Here is a 7,451-nt window from a genome sequence, read left to right on the forward strand (position 1 = left end):
ATTTTAGAGATGATGGTACAATAAGAGGAAATCTCTGTGTCCACTTAAATCCACCATCACTAAATATGGTCTGTTTGATCATATACCTGCCATCCAAGATTTGAGTTATAATATGTACTTTATTACTGCAGGTAAATTAATTTGAATTAATGCTAAAGCTGTGAAAAAGAGGTGCTGTGGGATTCCCAAGATAAAACATGTGAATCTACTTTGAATGAGATACATTATTTATATCCAGGAAGTCATCTTGGGGAAAAAACTAAGCTGAGTCACTCAGCAAAGCTGGATTAGGCAACCCAGTCAGATGGGCAAAAATGTGTTCCCAAGGTGTGATCTTCCAGACTTCTCAAAGTATCACTCTATACCACGGGTGTCAAACTCGCCACATCACATGATGTGACTTTTTTTGCATTGCCAGAGCTGGGATGGGTGCAGCCCCTGTATGATGCAACCAGCCCACGGGCCGGCAGTTTGACACCCCTGCTCTATACTATCATGTTGCAGATTATTCTGACTGCAATACAGACCATTCCTTATATGGAACTATTCTAGCAATATTCAGGCTCGCCATTTAGTTGGAAGATTCCAAAATGGAAAGTTTTTTGTATTACCACATTCTGCGAGTACAGCCAATTGTACAATAGCTTGTTTTAATTGGCTGCCACTGTACAGTATTAATCTTTTACTTCTTGTGTTTAGATTTATAAAATTGCTATGAGGGATCGTATTTTATTCTTCATTTCAAATGCTTTGGACAGGCCAAAGAGTAGGAGTAGAGAAATATAAATATATTCTAAAGATATGTAGGATGCATTATGGTGTTTGAGGTTAAAGACTGATTGCAGCCCTAAGCAGATTTGTAAGTTGGCTGCAGCTCTAATATTTAAAGGACAGTTTCTATAAAACCATAATAGAAAGGTTAGAGTTCACCACATTTGGAAGGTAGAGGTTCAACACTGGAAGTTTTTAAGAAGAGACTGGACAACCATTTAACTAAAATATTACAAGGTTTCCTGCCTGAGCGGGGTGGAGGGTGGGGGTGGGACTAGAAGACCTCCAAGGTCCCTTCCAACTCTGTTATTAAATTCTATTCTATACTAACTCTGAAATTCCTAAATGATTCCACTCTAATATAAAGTCTTTGAGAGTTTGACTCTCCTTTTAAACATTTTCAGCCTTGGACATTTCTTATTTGAAACTAAATCACTAAGCAAGCCTTTGGAAATATTAAGAAAAAGCTGACATGGAATACAACCTGTCTGAGACCTATTATGCCCAAAACTTTATTCTGAGGCTGAGGCTAGAAGTGATCTCTGTTGATTGTACATAGCACGGAAGAACAACTTCTAAAAGACCAACCCAGCAATTAAGGCTCTTCTCATATTTATTATCAGAAGATCTCTTATCTGTGATCTGAAGGAAGTGCCTAGATATGAACATGAAGTATGGAGTTTTCTTCCTTGTAACAGCAGGATATTGCCCAATGTCACAGGTGAATCAGGTTCTCCTCAAAAAGCAGGTCTTGGACTAGCTATGTTGATAATAAGTCCAAGACAGAGCTGGCAATTAAAAGGTGCTGTATCTGATATGGAACTGCAGGCAAAGATGACCTTTCCTATTATATTCAGAAATTGTGTTAAAGAAACATCACTTCAGTTAGCATTGCAAGGCAAGCTACTTGTACTGTATTGTGTCCAGACCTCTTCAAAATGCTGAAAGAAAAGTCTGGGTTTGAATAAAGAAAAAAAATTACTTTTTGCTTTTTCAAAAGAGAACTGGAATTTCTTCTTGTTTTTTAAAGAATGTTTTGCTTCTCATCCAAGAAGCTTCTTCAGTTCTGACTGAATGGTGGGGAATGGAAGGATTTATATTGTTTGCAGTCATCTGGTCATTAGCACTCTGAGGAACAGTCGTTCTCTGAGAATCATTAGGCCACTTTATCTGTATCCTCAGAATCACCTGAGTCAGAGTGCCAAATGGGTATGGAACGTTCTTGGGATTGCAGAAAGGACTGTGTTGTAGACAGCAATTAGTTGGTGTTGTATCCCTCCCCCTCTAATTGAGAGAGGGCTGTCCAATTTTAACATAGATGGTCTGTTTGATCCCTATTTCAAAGCAATGGTCCTTTCTGTCCAGAATATGAACTTTACTATCTCCAAAAGTCCTTTCAGCAGTCTCAAGATGGTTCCATACTCATTTGCACTCTGATTCAAGTGACTCTGAGAATACAGATAAACCCCCAAGTGGCCTCAACGACTTTCAGAAAGCTAACTACCGACCCTCAGAGTGCTAATGACCAGATGACTGCAAACAATATAAATCCTTCCATTCCCCACCATTCAATCAGAACTAAAGAGGCTTCTTGGATGAGAAGTGAATTGCTTTAAAAAACCCAAGAAAGCCCAATTATTTTTTGAAAAGCACCTTTGGAACAACCATGACCTTGATTAATAGCTATTTACTGATGTAGAGCCAACATCAGTCTTTGAAACAGCAGAAATGTGCAAGTTGGATTCAGGGCCAATCTGATTTTCCAGTTAGGTGACATGGGCTATGCTCTAAAAAAGTAGGTGGAGTATACAGGAAAATGAGAATTCATGTAGTTTCATTGAAATTATATTAAATAATTATATTAATGATTACTCTGATGATAGTGTGATAATTACAATTCATTGTCTCATGTTCAGGATACCAAATGTGTAGAATGTACACTTTAATAAGAAGTTTCAGTGTAATGCCAGGCTGGGTGGATCAGATTATATACTCATGATAATGATATGGATAGTACTTAAAAACCAGCCTGGGTTCCTCAGAACATTTTTTCTGTGCAAGGTACTATCCATACAATAGCACTTTTTCATTTTAAACTGTTAAAACGAACAAACGATTGGCTGGGAACTGCATGTAATTTCTAAACGAATAAAGAAATTTATAAATAAATAAATTATAAATAAAGTGGTTTGAGTCAAGATGTGTTCTTTCCTGTTAGAAAAGGGAAAAATTAGAGGCTTTTTAATTTTAAAATTTGCTTTCATTACTTTTAGATATCCTGTATATTTTTCACACCTAAAATGGCAGGAAAACATTTTTGTCCATTATTTATGAATGAACTAGAAGTGGCTATAAGGGCACAAACAATGACTTAGCAGCTTCAGGAGGTTGCCCACTGCTATGCTAAATGAATGGCTTAATACAGACAAGGGTACTTTACAATACTATTTTAGAGTGAATATATTTCTTAACTCACATAGAAAAGTCCTGTCTGAAAGGCTACATAAGGACTTTATGCTGTCCAGGTCAAATGCACTTTAGAGATATAAAATTAAAAGAAAAAATGAACCTCTTTTTATTTTTTTACATTTTGATACAAAGTGTTTGAAATTAATTGATTTTGTGGTACTTTTATTGACTGTCATGGATTGTTTTATCCAGGCCTCTTAAACTCATTAAAACTATTAAGCTTTTAGTCTTCTGTGCTGATTTTATATCAATCTTGTGAATTCAGCTTTCAGACAGTTATTATATTTTAGCTGTTGACACTCATATTAACAACAATGAAGTGAAGAATAGCTTTCCTCACCCCTTAAACAGTTTTCTCACCATACATCTGCAAATAGAAACTGTGTGTGCACATTTGTGTAAAAAAAAGAATAGATTTAGCTATTTTGTGTTGGTGGAGATGCAAGAAGCAAAAGGTAAGCTTGATCATGTGTGCAGTAATCTTTTAAAGTTGTATTATGAGAAATATTGAAGATTATATATTATATATTCATTTATATATATAATAAAACCTTGAGATTCTATTTCAAGGCTATTTGTACCATAGAAACAAAAAATAGAAAACAGTGAAAGATCCCGTGGTCCATTGAATCTGATTTATTTTTAATTTTTTGTTGAATGAGACATATGTTTATCCCAAACATGTTTAAACTCAGTTATCGACGCCTGACCCACTACCTCCACTGGACGTTTCTTTCAAGCTTCCGCTATTATCTGTGACATAATACTTTTCTTTTGAACCTTGTCCATTTGAAGTTATGCCGCCATATTTTTGATTATTGCCTAATAGTGAAAATGCTTTCTAAAACCTTATTTGCATCCTTAATATATTTAAAGGTTTCAATCATGTCCCCTCTTTCCCTTCTGTCCTCTAGGCTGTATATATTCAGTTCCTTCAATCCCTCGTTATGTTTTGTCCTTCAGGCCTTGCATCATTTTTGTTGCCTGTCTCCAAACTGTACATTTTTAAAACTTAAACAAAAAAAACAAATACATAAATAAATTCTAGTGTGCCTGGTGTTTTCTGATAGCAAAACTTAAGTCATCACAAAAATTCCCATTTGTCCCCTAAAATCTTACCTATTTGGTAAATAGGTAAAAACCTTGAAAGGCTGATCGCCAAAGAATTGAGGCCTTTGAACTATGGCGCTGGAGAAGACTCCTGCAAGTCCCTTGGACTGCAAGGCGATCAAACCGCTCAGTCCTAGAGGAGATCAACCCTGACTGCTCTTTAGGAGGCCAGATCCTGAAGTTGAAACTCAAATACTTTGGCCACCTAATGAGAAGGAAGGACTCACTGGAGAAGAGCCTAATGGGACGACAGAGAATGAGGTGGCTGGATGGAGTCACTGAAGCAGTAGGCGTGAGCTTAAATGGACTCCAGAAAATGGTAGCAGACAGGAAGGCCTGGAGGAACATTGTCCATGGGGTCGCGAAGGGTCAGACACGACTTCGCCACTAACAAAAACAAAAAAGAAATGGATAGGATAGGATAGGACAGGACAGCCAGGATACTTTGTTTGGCCAAGTGTGATTAGAGGTATTTGTCTCCGGTGCAAAAGCTCTCAGTGTACATGCAAGCAACAGGGTAATAATAATCATAATGATACCAGTAAGAAGGGGTAGTAGAGAAGATGAGGATAATAATACTAGTCAAACAACATGAGTGAATATACTTAGACATAAGACAGTACTGTGAGGATTAGGTGTTCAGCAGTGATGGCATGAGAGAAAAAACTGTCAGTGTCTAGTTGTTTTGGCATGTAATGCCCTACAGCGGCATTCTGAGGAGAGTTGAACCAGGTTGTGTCCAGGATATGAGGAGCCTGAAGTAATTTTTTTAGCCTTTTTGGTCTATGCAATATACAGGTCTTCTACAGGAAGCAGGCAAAAATGGAGAGAGCACAAAGTCCTGAGGGACGCCTGTGCAGGTCCTCAACAAGCTTCTCTTGTTGCTTCCTATCTGTCAAAAAGCTAGTAATCTATCTACAAGTATGGACAGGCACAGCTAGCTGAATCAGTTTAAAGTGAAGAGTTTCTGGAATGATGGTACTGAATGCTGACACTGAAGTCTACAAAAAGTTCTTGGCAACCGGCATATTAGTAGTGTTTGAAGCAAGAAGGGACATAGCACATCTCCAGTGATTTATTAACAATGTGGTTAAAGATGGCAGCCTGTTATCTAGCACAGATTTTCAAGCAAGGAGTTACTCCATCTGGATCTGGTGCTTTTCGGATCTTTAGTTTACGAAATAGACCTCGCACATCTTTTTCTAAGATCACCAGAGGGATGGAGATAAGTACAGGAGATTTGGCTACTGTTGTTGAATCTGAGATGGTTAGTTTAGGACACTGTTGGAGGCACTATTCTGAAACAAATAAAATTTCCTAACTTTAAAGCCGCAGCATTATCACCCATATCTACGTAGGGCATTTTTCATTCATCAGAACTTGCAGAAAGACATTTTCAGATGGCCATAATTTAGTATTATGTACTGAGCCAGGCCAAGAGGAAAATCAAACATAGAACCAAAAGATCCTGGACCTTCCAGGGCTTGCTGGTGTAGTACCGTGTTTCCCCGAAAATACAACCTACCCAGAAAATAAGACCTAGTTTGATTTTTGGGCTTGGGCCTAATATAAAGCCTACTTCAAAAAATAAGTCTACTTAAGACCCCGCCCACTCCGTCCCATTGTAGGGTTTTTGGCAGGCCAGACTGTGTGCTTTCTCCCTCCCCCCCGCCTTGCCTGCTGCCGGTGCCGTCACTGCAAGGTGGCTGAATGTTAAGACAGCCAGGGCCTGAATCCAGTGGGCAGACGGGGGTGGGGACTGCCCAGGGACTCAACCAGCAGCTTCTCTCTTTCACCCTCACCCTGAAGCAGCATCCAGAGGCGGCCTTGCACTGCTCCGTGGGCTTTGCTGGTTTTCTCTTCCTCTGCGGAAGGGCAGGAAATAAAGCTGGGCATCCTGAGACGTCCCACTCTGGGAGGCAACTCAGGTTTCCCTCAGTGAGGGAGGAAGGCTTTGGAAACTGCCTTTTCATTTACATTCATCATCAATATTGTATTCCATCCCTTTATTTTTTTAAAAAAAATGATTTATATTTACTACGATTAGCCTCCTTGATCGCCAATGAGAAGGCGCGGTGTGAATTCTGCACATGAGCCATGGAAATGCAGACACTCGCACCCTCAAAGCTCATGCCACTTCCTCGCTCGGGGCACACCACTGCTTTACGTGAACATTCAACTTGGTGGCTCAGCTACTCTTCAGCTGCAGCAGGCCGCAATTCCCATCAACTTCAGGAAGCCTGGGCATTGGAAACCTTAGGCCAGGCTCCTCGCAGCTGAAGCAATCCGGCTCGCCCGGGGTCAGGTTGGCCATCGCTGGAGGCGTGGCCCATCCCCATCCTCCAGCTCTGCTGCACATGCGGGACGAGCCTCCTGCAACGGCCAACCTGACCCTGAGCGAGCCAGATTGCTTTCAGGGAGAGGCTGCGCATTGCAGGATGACTACAAAGGGCGTGCGTGGATCCCTGCAGCTCCTGGAGGCTTCAAGCACTGTTTTTGGTGCTGCGTCTGTGTGCGTGTCTGCCTCACTGTTTAGGAAGTGCTGTGGATCAGCTGCAGTGCACCATGGGAGAGACTGGCTGAGGTTTGGGGGATGGCCTATTCCCATTCGTAGCATGGCTGCCGTCCAATCGCCGCACCGCCTCTCTTGACAGCAGTGTCAGCTGCCAATACAGCAGTGGGAAAGGCAGAAAACAATCCTGCCCACCAGATCAGCCTGGCAGGGGTGGGGTGGGAAAATGAGCAGCACCAAAAACAGCGCCCAGAGCAAGGAAGCAGCGTGAGCTTCCAGGGTGTGAGTGTCTGATTTCTGCGGCTCATGTGCAGAATTCATACCGTGCCTTCCCACTGACGATCAAGGAGGCTAATCGTGGTAAATAAAGAGATGGATTATAATATTGATGATGAACGTAAATGAAAAGGCAGTTTCCAAAGCTTTCCTCCCCCACCAAGGGAAACCTGAGTCACCTGGTGGGGCAGGGTGCCGGCCGGGCTGGGCCTTGTGGTGAAAAAAAATAAGACACCCTCCGAAAATAAGCCCTAATGGGTCTTTTGGACCAAAAATAAATATAAGACTGGTTTTATTTTCGGGGAAACATGGT

The sequence above is a fragment of the Vipera berus genome (assembly GCF_964194415.1).
Source record: "Vipera berus genome assembly, chromosome: Z".
Taxonomy (NCBI): domain Eukaryota; kingdom Metazoa; phylum Chordata; class Lepidosauria; order Squamata; family Viperidae; genus Vipera; species Vipera berus.